Source organism: Callithrix jacchus, chromosome 6 (genome assembly GCF_049354715.1).
Source record: "Callithrix jacchus isolate 240 chromosome 6, calJac240_pri, whole genome shotgun sequence".
In the NCBI taxonomy this organism is placed as follows: domain Eukaryota; kingdom Metazoa; phylum Chordata; class Mammalia; order Primates; family Cebidae; genus Callithrix; species Callithrix jacchus.
Window position 1 is genome coordinate 12,744,910 of NC_133507.1, and position 20,087 is coordinate 12,764,996.

At 40.6% G+C, this 20,087-nt stretch overlaps 1 non-coding gene across 1 annotated transcript; it reads right to left on the bottom strand.

The window, feature by feature from the left end:
• Positions 1-792: 792 nt before the first annotated feature.
• LOC118155064 (U1 spliceosomal RNA) lies at positions 793-956 on the bottom strand. Its single transcript, XR_004745294.2, has one exon. It is a non-coding gene; the product is annotated as a U1 spliceosomal RNA (small nuclear RNA).
• Between the last annotated feature and the right edge of the window lie 19,131 nt (positions 957-20,087).

Below are 20,087 nucleotides of genomic sequence, written 5' to 3' on the forward strand. Positions count from 1 at the left end.
GATATCTACTGATTGGATACCAATCTAAACACAAGATTTGGAAAAGTTTGGAACCTTGAAATAACCAGAACTTTAGGGACCAGAAAGTACAAAATTTTAAAGGACTAGACTCAAACTTTTTTCCTCTCCCCCTTTTTTTTTCCTCCATAAGCCATTAGTTACTTATGTAACTCAGAAGTACCCTCAAAGAGTCAGACTCTGAAGCAGTCAGCTGGTAAACTGGGACCAGGGCATTAGTGGGGGGTGTGCTCAGTGCTGTTTACAGAAGTGCTCTCTGGAAGTTGCTTGAGACTCTGCTACAAAGCACCAAGTCTTAGACCGAGCATTTTGCCTGGGTCTCGGAGCATGAAGCTGGCAATTTGGCACACGCATTTCATCAACAGGTTCTACCCTTCTCCAGACAGCAAGTGCAAGAACATGTTATGGGGCATGAAGAACCTGCCAAGGTTAGTGTAATACTCTGTCTTCTCAAAGTTTCTTTCCAAGGCCCCTTTTTCTGTCCTCACTACGATGAGTCCATATCCTTCTTTACCAGTCTGTCACCTGGATTGTTGCAAGAGATTAATAATTGCCCTCTCTCCTCCTAATATATTTCTCTTCTACTATAATCCATATTCATCCAATGATGCATACTTCTCCTGGTTCCCATTTTTTACAGAATACCTTCACATCTATCACCTACCTAGTTGGCAAATTGTGTGGATTATACATCTCCATGAAGCCACCATCCAACTCTATGCAGAAACTTGAACACATTTTCTTTTTTTTTTTTTTTCCTGAACTATAAAAGATCAGGGGAAAGCGGGAACGTAGTCCCCAACTACCACAAATTATGCAGTCAAGTTTCCCACATTTGGGGAAATCGCACGGGTCAGCACATCCAAAGTGCAATGGATAAGCCTCACCCTGGGAAAACCACCTTCATGATCATGGTGTCTCCCCTGCCAGGTAAGTATAACCTGAACACATTTTGAATTTTCCTATCTCAAGGTTTGGAAGGACTCCACAGCAACATGATAAAGAATAGACTGATGCTGCATGTGGTGGCTCATGCCTGCAATCCCAGCACTTTGGGAGCCAAGGCAGGCAGATCTCCCTGAGGTCAGGAGTTCAAGATCAACCTGGTCAACATGGTGAAACCCTGTCTCTACTAAAAATATTAAAATTAGCTGGATGTGGTGGTGTGTGCCTGTAATCCCAGCTACTTGGGAGGCTGAGGCAGGAGAATAGCTTGAACCTGGGAATAGAAGGTTGCAGTGAGCCAAGATCATGCCACTGCAATCCCGCCTGGGTGACAGAGTGGGACTCAGTCTCAAAAAGAAAACAAAACAAAACAAAAAAACAGACTTGCATCCTTATCCCACAATTCTTAGCTGGGTGATCGTGAGAAAGTTACTTAACCTCTTGGTACCTCACTTTCCTCATCTGTAAACTGGGGCTAAGTATTCCTACCTACTCACAGAATGGATGTGAGAAAAAGTGGGTTAGCGCTTATAAAGGGCTTAGAACAATGCCTGGCACAGAATAAGCACTTCATTATTGCTCTTTTTAAAAATATCATTTAAGCCCCTCCTCGCTTGCCTAGAAAGCCTTTTTCTCTAGGATCTGCCTGTTGAATACCCAGTGTTCTTTTAAGGCCTCCTGGTGCTGTCAGTGAAAATGGGGGAACTCTTTCTCTTCCATGGGCTCCTTCCAGCACCTACCCTGGCATTTATTACAGTTGTCTAAGCAGGTTGGTGGTTCTCCAGCTGTATGCCATGAAACGAGACCAGTTGGCCTCAAGTTTTGACCAGAGGGTAAAATGTTCTCAAGCTGCAACTGAGAATGCATGCTGTCCTGGGGATGTCAGACAGGCCAGAGCATGAGCTCCTGGAGGGCAGCCTGGGTCTGCTTCATCTTTGCATCTCCCATCGCTCCAAGCACAGTGCTGTGAGTGGAGCAGATGCTTAGTAAATGTTTGTTAAATTAAATCTCAGGCAATTTGCTTCGATTTACTTAGAACTCCCTGGGTAAGTAATCAGTTTCTATACCATTCAATGAGTTTTTAATAGCATTTACATTGGACTCGCTGTATAGGTTAATCAAAACCAGCTCTCCTAGTCCCTGGTTTAGACTGAGGGATTTCAACACAAAAAGACTCGGGTCAGTGCCTTTGCCCATCTTAACAGAGACTGAAACTGATTGGGTGAAGCCCTAACTCTCTGTAAATTTCTCTTCCATTTGCTAAAGAGGCAATATAGAAAAGGATCCATTTGACAGGCCAATGGAATCAAAGATTTGTTTTCCATGGGATCATGTTCCAATGAATGACCAGTTGTCTAAATTGTTGAAATGAATTGATTGCTTTTAGAAGGCTTCACATTTTCAGAAATTATGGAACCTCATTTCAGGGTTTGTTGAAAATGTTCAAGTACTTAAAATTCAGAAAAAGACAAAAAGAGGGCCCAAAATTTAAACCCAAAGATTATTACAAATATTTCTAACTACGTCTGCTCCATGAACATATCTGATTTGAAAATGAGTGAAATTGATTTGAATTTTAACTACTTTGCTGGGTTTTTTTTTTTTTCCTTTTTAAATTTCTACTAAGTTCCATGGTAGTCAAATATAAAAAAGAAGAAAATTGGAGGTATAGGCTTACAGGTTAACAGAAAAATGAATGAAAATTTAGATAACCAAACATAGAGAAGATATTTTTTGAGGATCAAATGCTGTCAATGAGATTGTGAAAGTCATTAGATGTATGAATTTTTTGCCAGTTTTCTTGTTTGAAAAGAGATTTCTAGTCTTCCTTGATTGAAATAAATATTGATTTGAGTAGCACATATTGATTACATATAATGTAGAAAACATCAACATTATATTAACAAAATAAATTCCTCCAATGGTAACACCTGGAAATTAAAAGCAATGTTTGAGAAACACCTTGTGCCAAGGTCTTGGTTATGTTGTCTCCTTTCATTCTCACGCAGCTTCCAAAATTTCCCAATTACCCAATTGTGTTATGTACCTTCAGATAATTAAATGAGTGACTTTCCAAATGAGATCATAACTACAAATACTGAAACTTTAAAGGAACTCTTCCAATTCTGTATGACAATTAAGATTTCCATTGTACAGATAAGAAAACTGAGGTTCAAAGAGCAGTAATGTGTACTGTCACACAAGCAGAAAATGAGAGATGTTTAAACCTCAGCATCTCTAATCTGAAGTCCAAGTGCTTTCCGCTACACTAGTGTGATTCTTTCCTCAAGAATTGTCCCATTTATTCACCTACTCATTCATTGAGGTAATATTTATTGGAAGCCATCAATATGATTGTCATTTTTTACAGGCTTTGGGAACACAGCAAATAACAAAACAAAATTCCACCTTTCCTTTCCCCCCCAGGACACAGGAGATACTGGTGGTGGAGACAGACTGGACTCTCTTCCTCACCACCAGTCATTCCGCTTCCTTCCAGTAACTTTGGTGTCTAATCTTTACATCATAATAACAAGCCTGCTTTGCCTTTTACTAGACTAAAAGTGGGGAATTAGACATCAGGATATTATCTTTTTTGAATAAAGATATTTTCCATAATATTGTCCACCATGATTTTCCCTTTGGTTATAACAGTTTCAAAGACAGAAGAATTTGTGATGGCAGAAATAAGTGAGTATGAGAGAGACATGTGAAACCTATGTCTACAGTACTTTCTACCTTTACGCAATGTTTACCAATGATTAACTTAGCCAAGTGCATAAACCTAAAAGGGACGTTCCACATATTTTCCTTCCAGGCGTCCATTTGGCCCAAAGACACATAACCCATGCACATTTCAGATTAATGAGTGAAGGCCCACAGCAAGGCCAGGTTAATATATTTCCTTGTTGCTGAATCTGATAATTTCCAACTGTTATATCATGCATTCATGTCCCAGAGTTTTTAAGTTGTTTAAGAAAGTAAATATGAAAATCACAAAAAATTTTATTTCTCCTAAAGGCCCTATAAAGCAAAAGTTGCAAAAGCAATGTTCAACAACAGAACATCAACAATGACGATATAATAATGATAGGCAACGCTGTATGAAATACATAATTAATATTTTAATTATTTTTCTCTGTAATATCTGCATCCTACTGTGCAAAGTAACTGGGTCTCATAATTTTCAAAGATGACAAGATTATCATTATCAATGTTCTAGGACATATGTATTTATTTTTAATATTATTAATGTTACTAATGAGGGAGAATACAAAAGTCATTATGAGGTAAGGAGGTGGTGCTTTCTGTTGAGTCCAATTGGGTCTCAGAATTTAACATTCCATATTGATTAATAATTTATCTGTGGCTTAAACCAACTTTTTCTGCATCCCAGTTGTATATCCACACATATATTTGTCTACTAAATTCAAAGAGCTCTAAAAACAATTGGCCTATTATCTCAAACAGATCATTTTGATTGAGATGATTAGAAATTTAGAAATTATAAACATCAGAGTGCTTGTTTTATGCTTTTCTTTTTTCTCCGAAATTTGTTTTTTTCTGGCAGAGGAAAATCTTTGCCTTCTTAGCTTTAGATCTCAGCAATATACGATCGATTAAATGTATGGAACATTCAAAATAGTTTGTTTCCAAAAATTCAAGGCTGTCCATAAATAGTACTATGCTTCTTGTGCCCTAGAGATTCGAGGTTCAATACATAGCTACGCCCTTCACATGGTTACTGAGCACTTGAAATGTGGCTATTGAGTTTACTCTTGCCATAAGTGAAAATTGATCTCTGGTTTTTGAAGACTTAGTATTAAAACTCAAATCTAATTAATAATGTCTTCATATTTATTATACATTTATGTAAGAATATTTTGGACATATTACTCTATATAAAATATTATTTTTTACTTTTAAAATGTGGCTACAAGAAATTACATATGTAGGTCATATCATATTTCCATTGGACAGCGCTCCTCTACAGGTCAATCTTTGGAACTGGTTATTAGCCCATTTTACAGGTGAGAAAATTCAGGTCACAGACCATGAGTGATGGACTGGGGATATGAATTCAGACCATTTGGCTCTAGAAACCATGCTCTAGACCCCTGTACAATATTCCCTCAGAAGCAGGCTAAGACCCCAGAGACTCAATTCCTTCCCCATGGATAGCCTGAACTCAGTAGCTTTTGAGAGAAGTCCAGAACCATCAATGCTCCAGCACCTGAAAAAAATGTTTCAAAGAAGACAAACGACTCCAAGATAGGATGGTAAAAATATTCTCAGACAAGAGGTGGACATTGTCTATAAATGAAAACAAGGAGCAATTTTTGCTGAGTTAATTCTGCAGGAAAGGCAGGGACTATCAGCATGCTTCTCGGCCCCGTATTTGCATCGGTGACTGGCACTCTATTAGGATTGGTATCAAGGGGGTGGGATCCTGGTTTCCCTGGATTTGGGCCTTTCACGCCTTCTGATTGATAGCTTCTACTTGTAAAGCGGTCACCCGCGCAGCTGTCTCATGCTCCTGTCCGCCTTTCCACTGCAGTGGATGCAATTCTGGTTTCATTCATCAGCCCCCTTGAATAGCAACATCCTCCAGTTGGAGGAAAACCTGCTGTCACCATGCATGGCCCACATTTGCATGCACGCACTGTCCTGCCAAGCACTCGGTGGCACTGTGTCTGCCAATTGACAGGCAGCTCGTGGATCCCATCCCTGATAAGTTTTCTAGTTTCTCAAATTATCTGTGTTTTACTTCGCTTTCATGCTCAAAGCATTACAAATGTCTTTGATATGTTTCTGTGTGCTGTGGAATGCCAATGGCGTCAATTGAACTGTATCACACCGTGGAAAAAGCTGTTTTGCAGAGCCTCAATTGGCCATAAGCTATAAATATCTGCTGTTTCATGATGCCTTTGATTGCTACATAAACTCTGATCATTAAACATTGATCAAAGATGGCTTGTGATCAAGTGGCATTATGCTATGATGATATGGATGCAATAGGCAAGGGTCAGGATCAGGTGTCCTGTACACACCCACGCCCTCATTGTGGGCAGGCTACCCCTAGGCTCAGATGTGTCTGTGTTTTGGTCTTTCGGGGTAATTTTAATGCATTATCCTAGAATTGTTATGGCTTATAATACGTTTCTACCTTTTAGGAACACTTGCAAACATAGGAAGATGAAGAGTTGTAAAGAAATAGACAAATTGCAAAACAGATAAGGCACACAAATATAGATGGAGAGTTAGACAGGCAGATGAGTAGCCTTCTACACATTTAAATAACTTTTTATTCCTTTCTCATATTGGCAAGTAATAGCTGTTGATTGTAGAAAATTTGAAAAATACAGAAAAAAAATTATGCCAGCCTAGGAAACAGAAATAATTCACTCTATTAACATTTTGGTTTACGTCCTTTCATTTTTCGCTATTCACAAATACAGGTTTTCCAGGCATTGGAATATACTTCGTCTCTGGCCATGTCACACGTAAGAGTGCCCTTAGTGCCATTGGAACTTCTTTTTTTCTACTTACATACTTATCCTGAACATTTCTCTGTGGCATTATTCTTTAAGAATACATGTTGTGATATCTCCATTGTAAATCATGTGGATGTTCCATAATTAATTTAACTCCCCTACAGTTGGATATAAATGCCTTTTTTTCCCCTTATCTCTGTAGGCTATCTAGCACATTGAGATCACTAAATAGAATACAGCTTGAAATGGACTGATATAAATTAAATAAGTAGTCTAAAGAGCAACTTTCCTACAAAACAACGTTTGTATTCACATCCAACATTGCAAATGAAACCAAAATTTCTAAGTGAATTAAACTCGCTGTGGATTTTTTAAAATATGAATTTTTTCTTGCTGAGTCGTATCTCAATGGAGAATTCTCTCTCCCACTTACAGTTGATCTATGCTGTTTTCCATTTCCTCAGAAAACTCCCATAGACATCGAATTTATCCTGATTGTTTGCCTCTAAAATCAGAGTTTTGTTTGTAGTAATTACAATTTAGATGTAAGATAATTAGCAAAATTCCAAAGCAGTGATCAGATTGTGAATGTGCTACCTGATTAGGGCATTACAATCATTTACCGTCCAATTTCTATGATGTCAGAACAACTAAATAAATGTAAAATGGTTGCCTAGTATTGTCGGGAAGAGAGAGTAAATGGCATTTGGCCTAATGGAGACAGTGCTGAGTAACAAATTAGTTCTCTCATCTAAAAGAATGAAGCTTAACTAGAAGATCTCTAAGTTCTTTTCCTCTGAAATGTTATGAAGTGTTTATACTTCAATTCTCCATTCTCAGGTAAAATCAAGTCTCAAATATTGAGCACATTGAATAGGCCTGTCTTAAAAAAAATAAAGACCACATTTAAGTGTGTGAAGTGTATGGTGATATAGACATAGAGAAATCAATAGATATAGACAGAGGTACAGATGTAGAAACAGATACCGATAGATATTTGTATATATTTGCTTCAGTGCCCTGCCCCAGGAGACCCCATCACCCAATATTCGTGCCTTCCTTTAAAACTGGGCTGAGCCCTGTAAGCTACTTTAACCAATAAAATGTGGCATAAGTAATGCTATCTGAAGTGCTGCCTCATACTCAATGCTTGATACATTCTGGATGCATCTGCTTTTGCACTTTTCGAAGCCAGCTGCCACGTAAGCTGTCTAAGTACCCTTAGACTATCATGTGATGAGGAAGCCCAAGCAGCCTATTTCTATGCCTAGAGAACAATGATCTCAGTCAGCTTCCCCCAGTGGAGCTCCTAGTTAGCACTTACTGCCGGCCAGGTGAATTAGACCATTTTGGACCTTTCAGCCACCTCACCACCCAAGTGACACCATGCAAAGAAGAAATGCCTGGTCAACTTAAATAATCATGAAAAATAAGTGTTGTTTTAAGCCCCTAAGTTTTGTGATAACTTATGCAGCAATAGAAAATGACATACAGTATTCACAAACTACATGTCCAGCAAAGCCCTAATATCCAGAATCTATAAGGAACTTAAACAAGTCAACAAGGAAGAACCCAACAACCCCATTAAATATTAGGCAAAGGACATGAGCAGACACTTCTCAAAAGAAGACATACGAGGGGCCAACAAGCATATGAAAAAATGCTCATCATCACTAATCATCAGAGAAATACATGTTAAACCATAGTGAGAAACCATCGCATACCAAGCAGAATGGCTATTATTTAAAAATATATAATAATAATAATAATAATAAACCGACTAGATGTTGGTAAGGCTCACACTGCAAAGAAAAGGAAACACTTATGCATTGTTGGTGGATAAATGTAATGTAAATTAGTTCAACCACCTGCAGTTAGAGATTTCTCAAAAAACAACAGAACTACCATTCAACCTAGCAGCCTCATTACTGGGTATAAACCAAAAAGAAAATAAGTTGTCCTACCAAAAAAATATATGCACTTGCACCTTCATTTTGAAACTTTTCACAAAAGTAAAGACATGAAACCAACCTAGATGCCCATGAATAATGAAATGGGGCCAGGCATGGCGGCCCACGCCTGTAATCCTAGCACTTTGTGAGGCAGAGGCAAATGGATCATTGAGGTCAGGAGTTCAAGACGAGCCTGGCCAACATGGTGAAAACCCACCTCTACTAAAAACACAAAAATTAGCCAGGCATGGTGGTGTGTGCCTGTAATCCCAGCTACTTAGGAGGCTTAAGCAGGAGAATCATTTGAACCTGGAAGGCGGAGGTTGCAGTAAGCTGGGATTGTACCACTCCACTCTAGCCTGGACAACAAAGCAAGACTTGTTTACAACAAACAAACAAACAAAACCCAATGGAATGGGAAAATGTGGTACATATACCATGGAATACTATGCAGCCATAAAAAAGAATAAAATTGTGTCCTTTGCAGCAACATGGATGCAGCCAGAGGCCATTATCCTAAGTGAATTAACACAGGGATAGGAAACCAAATACCACATATTCTCACTTACAAGTGGAGTTAAATATTGGCTACATATGGACATAAAGATGAAAACAATAAGTGCCCAAGACTACCAGAGAGGGGAAGGAGAGAAGGGTTGTAAAGCTACCTATTGGGTACTATGCTCACTACCTGGTACCTCAATCATACCCCAAACCTCAGCATCTCACTGTACCCATGTAACAAACCTGCACAGTTACCCCCTGAATCTAAAGTAAAAGTTGAAAAAACAAAAAAAGGAAAATGATATATTTTAATGGCTTTGGAAAATACAGAATAGAATAAGATGTAATTTTTTCATATTTGAAAAATATGAAAAATGACCAGCATATATATGCATAAGTGTGTATGTGTGTGTATTTTGGTGCATATTACTATAATCGTAGTAAAAATAATATGACTCAGTTTAAAAACTAAATTACATCGTTTTACTTGAGACAAATTTCTTGCATTCTTTATCGTTGGGGTGGTTATGCGAGTCATTAGATTCTTGAATTATCATGAGGAATATTTTGTTTATGCTTTTCCTATGATAGATTCAAATCAACTGATTCATGAATACACTTTCACTCCAGGTTAGAAGAAATTACATTCCAAAGTCACACAGTTAAATTGAGTGGCGTCTGTGCTCACCAAGTTCTGAGTGCATAATACATGTGATACATGTAACTGACTTGGCACTGATGTGGCAGGGCCCAGTGGGCCAGTGGATGGAAACAAAAGTGCCAGATGCTGCCATTGAGAAGGATGATAGGTGGTTATATCCTTCTAACTGGCCTTCAGCCTACCTTACAAACCGATGAGTCTCACTTTGACTATGGACAGGGACTTTCTCCAAGAGACGATGAGAGAGTCAAGCCCAATCACAGAACATCTCTCAACACCTCATCAGATGAGTGGCGTAAACAAAACAACCACTGCCACACAATTTCACCAGCAGGAACAAAACAAGAAGAGATGCTACCTTCTCCCTTATGCTTCCTAACATGGCAGCCAAGGAGAGAAACTTGTGGCTTCCACCCTACCCTCAGTCTCCTGAGCTGTTGCTGTGGAAGACCATGAGCAACAAAGCTCTAAGGTTTCTTACCCACACCCTCCCCATTCCAAAGAGATGCCCACTGTGGACATGAGAAAGATGTCTAAGAAAAGGATGAAAAAAAAAATTAAGAGTAGAAACTGCTCCCTGCAACGTAAGATCTCAGAAGAGCAGACAGGCCAGCCAGGGCCAGAGTCTTTCAGATCTCCACAGTGAATTGGGTCTGAGGGTGTTCCTTGAGACATCTCAGTGAGACAGATTGAATTTATAACCAAGCAGCAACAACAACAAAAAATTCAATTTGGAAGGCAGAGCCGAGAGCCTCCTTCAAAGGCACCCCTGATAAGCCGGCTCATCCCCCTACTCACAGACTTTAAGAAAAGGGCATAGAAGTATATCCTTCAGTGGCTTGAAACAAAAGACCAATCCTTCTCAGATTAAATGAGAAGGATTCCCTTACATCAAATCAGAATAAATAGAAGGTCTAGTCAAAGCTTCTCAAGTTAGATTTGTCCAAAATTTTTAATTAGTAAAACTTGAAACATATTACATTGAGAGAGAGAGAGAGAGAGAGAGAGAGAGAGAGGGAGGGAGGGAGGGAGGGAGGGAGGGAGGGAGGGGAGGGGAGGGGAGGGGAGGGAGAAACAAACAAACTAGCTGAACTCATAACGCTAAAAGTAGACTGGAGGTGACCGGGGGCAGAAGGGGATGGGGAGGGTGTGTTTGTCCATTTGCATTGTTATAAAGAAATACCTGCGGCTGGGCAACTTATACAGAAGAGAGGTTTATTTTGGCTCATGGTTCTGCAGGCTATACACAAAGCATAGTGCCAGTATCTGCTTCTGATGAGGGCCTCAGGAAGCTTCCAATCATGGCAGAAGGTGAAGGGGAGCCAGTGTGTCATGTGGTGAGAGAGGAAGAAAGAGAGAAGTGCCAGGCTCTTTTAAACCAGATCTCACATGAACTCATAAAGTAAGAACTTACTCAATCCTCTGAGGATAACACCAGGCCATTCATGAAGGATCTGCCCACAGGACCCTAACACCGCCCACCAGGCCAACCTCCAACATTGGAGGTTACATTGCAACTTGAGATTTGGAGGAGACAAACATCCAAACTATATCATGGGTTTAGGGAGATATTGATCCAAGGGCAGGGAGATATTAGTCCAAGGTACAAAATTTTGGTCAGAAAAAGAAATAAGTTCAAGAGATCTGTTGCACAATATGGTGATTGTAGTTAGTAATGATGCATTTTATGCTAGAAAATTGCCAAGAAAGTAGGTTTTAAGTGTTCTCACCACACACAAAAAAAAGGTAAGGATGTGAGGTAATGGATATGTTAATTACCTGGATGCAGCCATTCTGCCATATATACATATATCAAAACGTCATGTTCAACACCATGTGTATCTACAATTTTCAATTTAAAAATAAATAAATTTAAAAAGTGGGGGAAAAGAATGAACTTTGCATACCATATTTGTTAACTATTGCTACGGTGCACACCAACATAGAATTCAGTGGCTTTAAACAGCATTTATTATTTTTCACACATCTGCGGTCTAGGGGTCAGCTGATATAGGATGCACTCAACTAGGATGTCTCTCTCTACTTTCCACATTTCTCAGCCTTCTCCTGAAATCTGTGGGCTAGCCCAGAGAAGTTTTTCTCATGATTATGGCAGAGGTGATAGAAGGCAAGTGAAAACATGCACACTGTCCTAAGGCAGGACTTAAACTGGCACCCCATCCTCTCTGCATTCTTCTATTTACCAAACTGTAGCCCTGGCCAAACCCACAGTCAAGAGGGCAGGGAAAAAGAGAAAAACTGCCCCTTTAGAGAGAAAAACTACAAAGTCACACAGCAAAGAGCCTGAAGTCTAGAAGAAAGAATTAGGCCAACAGTGCAAACCACCACATGTGCAAAGATAAAAGTCCCAGTGTGGGAGACAGCTTTACGCAAAGAACAAACAGGAAAATTCCCTGGGTCTTCTATACTATAGGAAAACTGGAAGGTCATTGATTCAGTAAAAATAAATGATCAACAATACAATGACGAAACCACAGGATCAAATGAAAAGGCAAAACGTGGTCCTTGAAAAAATAAATGAACTGAAGACATGAATGTCACTGTTATATGGCTAATAAATACATTTGATGTTGCTGAAAACCAAATTACCAAGATGGAAAAAGCTTGGGATTGTCACCCTGGATGCAGAGGGAGAAGGCTGCTGAGAACTTTAATTATGTCAGTGGGGAATCCAGAGAAAAGGACTTCCCTACTGGCTCTATTTTAAAAATATCAGGCTGGGTGCAGTGGCTCACATCTGTAATCCTAGTGCTTTGGGAGGCTGAGGCAGGAGAATTACTTGAGGCCAGGAATTCAAGACCAGCCTATATATATACGTGTGTGTGTGTGTGTGTGTGTGTGTGTGTGTGTGTGTGTGTTAGGCAGGACACTGATGTGTGTGTGTGTGTGTTAGGCAGGACACTGATGTGTGTGTGTGTGTGTGTGTGTGTGTGTGTGTGTGTGTGTGTATTAGGCAGGACACTGATTGACCTAACTTTCATTCCTAGACCCTTAACTCTGACCAGGGAATTGGAAAGAACCATTGTCAGGCTTGGTGCCCAGAGACTCATGGAAAGGTAACTGGCAGCTTCCACGTGAACTGCACAACTGATGACAGCAAGGAACATTTCTCCTTCCAAAAAGTAAGGAAAGTGTTATTGAACAATGAAAACTCAGATGTTGGCTGGGAGCTATGGCTCACTGCTGTAAACCCAGCACTTTGAGAGGCCGAGGTGGGTGGATCACCTGAGGTCAGGAGTTTAAGGCCAGCCGGACCAACAAGGAGAAACCCCATCTCTACTAAAAATACAAAATTAGCCGGGCGTGGTGGTGCATGCCTGTAATCCCAGCTACTCAAGAAACTAAGGCAGAAGAATCGTTTGAACCCAGGAGGTGGAGGTCGCAGTGAGCCAAGATCACACCACTGCACTCCAGCCTAGGCAATAAGAGTGAAACAATCGACTCAAAAAGGTAAAAAAAAAAAAAAAAAAAAAAAAGAAAAGAAAAAGAAAACTCAGATGTCCTCTGCACATGTGGTTGTATTAAACCTAAAAATCTGGGAGGAAAAGGAGCAAAAAGGAATAAAATGATGTCAGTGTCAATTTTGCCTAGCCACAGTTTAGCCAGAGGATGCTAACCTCAGAAAACCAGCACAGTAGAACAGGCTCTCCTCAATTCCTGTCACCCAATTTTCAGAGTGTTATTGTCAGTACCAGGCCCAGGAACATCATCTCCATCTAAAATACTGCTTTCCTGGGAGGGTTTATCCAATATCAACTGACTAGCTTACTAACTTTGGAACATAATACATATTAAAATTAGGACTGCCCATGACTAATATGACTTGTTATGTGAATTACTATGCATAAAATATGTAAATAAATATAACTGGAAAAAAACAAAAATGTGAACATGGATAATTTCTACAGTACTAGATAAGGTTAGTGTTTCTTTTTTTCTGATTTGTACTTTTCTGTGCTTTTAAAGTTTGCTAAAATATATCTGTAATGCTTAGGGCATCAAAACACATTAAGGTTTGATTTTTATTAATTATGTATACAGATGTCAGGTGGATTAATTTATTGTAACGACAGTCTGACCTGCCTAATTATTTCAAGTTAAGCTTCACAAGCTTCAAAGTTTAGGCTCTAGTTCAAATATTTTATTGTATTTTAAATATAAGTATTTGATTTTCAAAAATTTGTCAGGCATGGTGGTGGGTGCCTGTAGTCTCAGCTCCTCTAGAGGCTGAGGGAGGAGAATCGCTTGAACCCAGGAGGCGGAGGTTTCATTGAGAAGGGATCGCACCACTGCACTCCAGCCTGGGTGACAGAGCGAGACTCTGTCTCAAAAAGAAAAACAAACAAACAAAAACCAGGTTTTATCAATGAATTCATTAGTAAGAGCCTGAAGGAGTAATTAACTTTCACCAAACACTTAAGACACTGACTTTTAAACTGTAGCCGGATATGCTAACTAACCTGTGGCGAAAGAGAGTTCTGTACCAGTGACCAGGAGACACACTTCTGGGTGTAAGGTCCAGACAGGAATATACTTGGAGTTAGTGAGGATTAGTTTGGTGGCATGCTACAGAAATCCCAGACGAAGAGTGTCTTGAACCCCAAGGCTTTATTCTCTGGCACACAAATTCAGCAGAGTGCATTCCAATAGAGCCAATCACAAAATCATCAGGGACTCCCTGCAGCTCGCTGCTTCCCAGTGTCTGAAGTGAGGCTTCCATCAACATGGAGTCCCAGCCACTGCTTTACATCACAACAGGAGGAAGGAGGAAAGGGAAGGAGAAAGTACAGTCCTCCCAGCCCAAGAGGGGCTGGGACATGAAGTCTTTATTCTAGATGGTATGTGCCCTTCACAGAGGGCTGTGGGGAAAACAGACAGTGGACAAGTAGCAATCTCTGCCACAGGTGATGAAACAATAAACAGGCAACATAAAACCCATGCGATGGGAGGGTATTCACATCAAACCTGCTTCATCTTGTCTATTTTTTTTGCTTCATCTTGTCCATTTTTTTTTTTTTTTTTTTTTTTTTTTAGACAGAGTCTCACTCTGTCACCAGGCTGGAGTAAAGTGGCGCAATCTCAGCTCACTGCAACCTCTGCCTCTAGGGTTCAAGTGATTCTCCTGCCTTAGCCTCCCAAGTAGCTGGGACAACAGGCATGCGCCACCCCAGCTAATTTTTGTATTTTTAGTAGAGACAGGGTTTCACCATGTTGCCCAGGATGGTCTGGATCTCCTGACTTTGTGATCCTCCCACCTCGGCCTGCCAAAGTACTGGGATTATAGGCGTGAGCAACCATGCCCAGCCCATCTTCTCTGTTTTTAAGAGCAATTCCATCTTAGAAACAAACACCGATTGTGTGGAACTAAAAGCCCTCCTTCTCCTGGTCTGTGCAGAGATAAATCCCACAGATTATACCTACAGACGCTCTTCTTTCTCTACATTGTTTGCCACTTACTAGAAACTTCCGTCAGTCAAACCTCACTAGAAACTTCCATCAGTCAAACCTCACCTGTTGACTTGCCTTAATTCCCAAGATAATAACTTATCTGTTGTTAGTTTTACTTTGGCAGCTTTTTACAGATGCATCTTTATCCTAACTAGTAGTCTGTTTTGAAATTACATTGTAGGTTGAATTAAAATTCATCCCAAGAGTAGAAGATTTTAACATCAGATATGAAGTTGACTATGTGCATAAAACTGGGGGCAGGAGAGAGTGGGGTTCATGAGCTGTTTAAGTCCTGTTGTTCCTGCCTGACTGCTGCGTCTGTGAGTTCTATACAGAAAGCTCTGCTCTGCTGCCTTTCCCTTGCCCTGCCATTTTTCTGAAGTGGGTGAGCTTCAGTACATGGTTCCTTCATTTCCTTGGATAAATGAACTTTATCTCACAGACACCAGAGCCGGATTGGGTTGCTTGCTGTCTTCAAGCATCTCCCAACTGAACCCAGAATCCCAGCACATCTGGCCAGCTCAGATTGACCCTTCCAGTTGACTCACAATCAGTAAGATTCCTCATTCTCTAAGCCTGATAAATAGCCAGATGTTCCCTCATGGTACCAAACCAAGATGCTTATCCATGAAGAGCACAGAACTGAAATCCAGTTTTCCACAATCGGTCATCTAATGCTTTGTCCTAACCTCTGTTTCCTATTTGGGATTACTACCTCAGTGGGAAGCAGGAACATTGAGGAGAGAGTGAAGCAGAGGAGAAAGGATAGGAATTGGCAATGAACAAAGACAGACAATGTGGGGATGCTCAGTGATCAGGAAGGGAACGTGAACACACCAAGCCATCTTGAAACTATTTTCTGTGCATCCATGATCCTGTACTACTGGTCAATATCTTTTTGTTGTTATTCTTATTGCTTGAGCCCTATGATTGGTTTATAAGAAAATAAAATCCTATGGATCTAGGACTGAGGCAAGCCTAGGTCACTGCTGACGGCCCATTGTCTAAAATAGTATCTAGCATTTAGTAATACCCAGTGAGATATTGGTTGATTGATGAACTAATGGTTTATATATTTTAAGCATATATTCTTCAAATTAAATTTAAGCTTAATATACACAAACTTCTCATAATGAGAAGCATCCAAGCCTTTCTCCATCTGGTCTGCCGTATTTTCCTAAAAACTGTCACTGTAAAGAGGCCAATGTTAGGATCCACCAGTTTTCCCAGGAGGAGCAGCCACATATTAGTAAAGGGTTATCAGAAAAGTTGGCTTGAAAGATTAGGGCTAACCCTTAAGAGAACGGCTCGTGGAACACACAGGTGTCCGATCTTGGATGCCATGACTATTCCCAGAGCAGAATATGGTGTCTGAAACATAATTTAAACTTGACGATTTTTAAATGAATGACTTAGCAGAAGTATAGACCTAGGGAAGGGCACTACAGTGGAATGAGACGGAACTAAAGGGCTCTGGGCACGAGGGGAGGCTAACGGCTAAGCCAATAAGAAAGGAGATGCTAAACCATAGCAACTAAACAAACATATGGGGAGAAGTTTTTCTCCCCATATGGCTCTGGAGATGGGAAGTGTAGATGGTGGAACAGTGTTTCCCTTCAAAAGTCATCAGCGGCTTATGCCTGTAATCCCAGTACTTTGGGAGGCCGAGGTGGGTGGATCACGAGGTCAGAAGATTGAGACCATTTTCGTCAACATGGCGAAACCCCGTCTCCACTAAAAACACAAAACTTAGCTGGGCGTGGTGGTGCACGTCTGTAGTCCCAGACACTCGGGAGGCTGGGATAGCAGATTCACTGGAACCGGGGAAGCAGATGTTGCAGTGAGCTGAGATTGCACCGCTGCACTCCATCCTGGCAACAGAGCGAGACTCTGTCTCACACACACACACAAAATAGTCATCTGTGGCCTCAGATTCCTTCCATCTTGTTGAACTACTCTCTCTCACGATGCCATCTTCATCCGGTTGGCAGGTGCCAGGTCGCTGCTACGAACACAGTCCACATCTTACCTGACAGCAGGGAAGAGAGAGAAAGGAGGAGCACATCTCCCGCTTTCAGGTCAAGACCTGGAAGTGGCACACAAAACTCTTACTTCTATTCATTGACTATGGTTAGTCATCAAAGAGTGTGAGAAATCTCATCTCAAGTGGGAGGTCATGGGCCAGGAAAAGGTCCATTTCTGTAGAAGAATAGGGGGACTGGATGAGGGCAAAGAGCGGGGGTGGATATCTAGCAGTTAACCGAGACTGGGAACAGGCTATGGGAGTCAAGTTTGTCCCTCTTCTCTCTCAGGCCCATCTCCAGCATGACAACCAGGTGTCTGTGTGGCCATCACCTTGGTCATGAGCTGTGGGCTCCAAGGACTGACAATTCTACCTGTTCCTGAGAAAATCTCCTATAGGACAGCATCCATTTAATTGAAGTTGATGACTCCTGAGAAGTAAATGCATTGTTTAAAACTTCAGTACTGTTTCTGCTGTTTTTTCTTTCCTTTTTTTTTTTTTTTTTTTTTTTTGGCCTTTTGAAGAAACAGTCTTGACATTAGAATTCTGAAAATGAAGTAAACGCTCTAGTCAGTTCTTTCCCATTCACTTACATTCGAGAGAGTTGGCTGCCAAACTAAAAGGCACTAATGTATTCTCCTCATTCCAAATACATCAAAGAAAGAATGAAAAGATACTGCAAGTTTTCAAAGCTTTCTCCTTTTTTTTTCAAGGTGGCTATTTAATGGAAATGACTACTCTGTAGCCTATAGATTATCCTTATTAAAAAAAAATAAGGGAAATCCATTTTCTTTGTGAAGAGTAACTTTTCAACTTCCAAGTACTTTTAATCCAGGTGCTTCATAGAGGTGATACTCCGGGTTACTGCTTTTAAAACAGGAAGTCCTTACTTGAACATGGGGGCTGCCTTAATGCCCGGTAAATGCAACTCGGCCCAGGCTTTGCCAAGAAAATGTCTTAACCTTCTTAGCAACCAGCATTGGTCACTATTACTATTCACACTTTCATCTTCTTAATGTATTCTTTCTTTAAACTTGTATATTTGAATTTTGGGGAAAAAAAATGCCTCATCACATTGAGACTGCCATTTATACAGACAGATTTTTAATCCATGAAGATTTTCTTCTGTCATTTCCAAGGCCTGGCCTTCACCCCCACCTCAGCAATGCATTTGCACATTGTCCGCAGGTTAACAGACATCTGCTGTCTTCCTTATGAACTTCTGAGAGCTTGACATGTCCAGGCCGATGGCGATGAGTCAGTGCAGTTCTAGCTACCTTATGAGCCACCTCAGGCTTGCTCTGTCTGCTTCATCTTACAGACTCTACCCACAGAGTCCCTGAGAACAATTTCAGCTTGGCTCCTCAGGGAGCCACTGGGTGAGAAAGGTTGCACAGAACCATCTCCTATTCCTCAAAGTCTTATGGGCTTTTTAAGCCCTGTCAGGAAAAAAAAAAAATGTGTTTTTGTTTTTGTTTGTTTGTTTTTTGATATGGAGTTTTGCTCTGTCACCCAGGCTGGAGTGCAGTGGTGCCATCTCAGCTCGTTGCAGCCTCTAACTCCCAGTTCAAGTGATTCTCCTGCCTCTGCCTTCGAAGCAGCTGAAACTACGGGCATGTGCCACCATACCCGGCTGATTTTTGTATTTTTACAAAAGGTTTACCACATTAGCCAAGCTGGTCTCAAACTCCTGACCTCAAGTGATCTCCCATCTTGGCCTCCCAGAATGCTGGGATTACAGGCATGAGCCACCATGCCTGAAACTCGTATTCATTTCTCTATTGCTGCCATAACAAATTTCTATCATTTTAGCACCTTTGAAAGAAACATTTATTATCTCACAATTCTGCAGGCCAGAGGTCCACATGGACTCAGCTGGTTTTTCGACTATAGGTCTTTCAGGCCAAAATCGAGATGCCTACTGGCTAAATACTTATCCAGAGGCTCTGGAAATCAGCTTCTAAGCTGACTCATGTTGTTGGCAGAATCCAGCTCCCTGCAGTTCTCAGCCAGGTCCTCGCTTCCTTGCTGGTTGTCAGCTGAGGGCTGAAACCTCTCTCCCATCACTTCAGTCTCTGAATCAGCAATGGTCGTCCGCTTGCCATCTTTCCGACCTCTCATTCTGCAGTATCGGAATCTGTCTCCAGCTAGAGAAAGTTCTCTACTCTGAAGGACTCATCCAGATAATCCAGGATAATCTTCCTATTTTAAGGTTCATAACCTTAGTTACATCTACCAAGTCCCTTTGACCATGTAGTGAAGCATAGTTCCAGCCTCTAGGGATTAGAGTATGAATCTTTGGGGCAGTTCTACCTATCACAGGAGCTGGACTATAAGTAATAGAATGCAGATTACATTCTCCTCTAAACTGAGAAGGTACACCCAGTCATGGCAAGAACTGGGGGTATTGGCAGAGTGATGACAGTCAGACCATCTACCTGAATCCTAGGGCAAAAGGAGACCCAGAATGAACAGGAATGGCTGTTGACCCCCGCTCAGTTATTGTTGGAAAATGAAAAAGATCATAAATGAGTGGTCAGAACTTCAATTTTTACATGTGTTTTGTTTTTCCATTTACTTATTTACTGTATGATCAGTTATTCTGTTAGTGACGTTCCAGTTGGTTATTAGTACACTCGTTTATTTATCATCCTACATTATTACAAAGAATTGAGTGGCCTGCAATAAATACATACAGTAAAATAAACATTATAGAAACAATAACACATTAAGAGAAACCTTCCCTAGGGATATACAAATATCAATGGAGCATTGCATATCAAGTAGCTCATAAATGATCGTTAGCATTTGGAGCCTGAGTTGAATGGGACATGATGATGGTCCTCTGTGGCATTTTGCTGATATGCAATGACACATGAATATGATTTTGTTGGAAAAAACAAAGCAGTTTTCCAAGAGGTGCCTGAAATATACACCCTGAAACAATCATTCATAACTGTGGTCTCATCCTTTCTCAGACTCCAGGACAACATTTCTTCCAAGGCCTTCCGAAGATACAT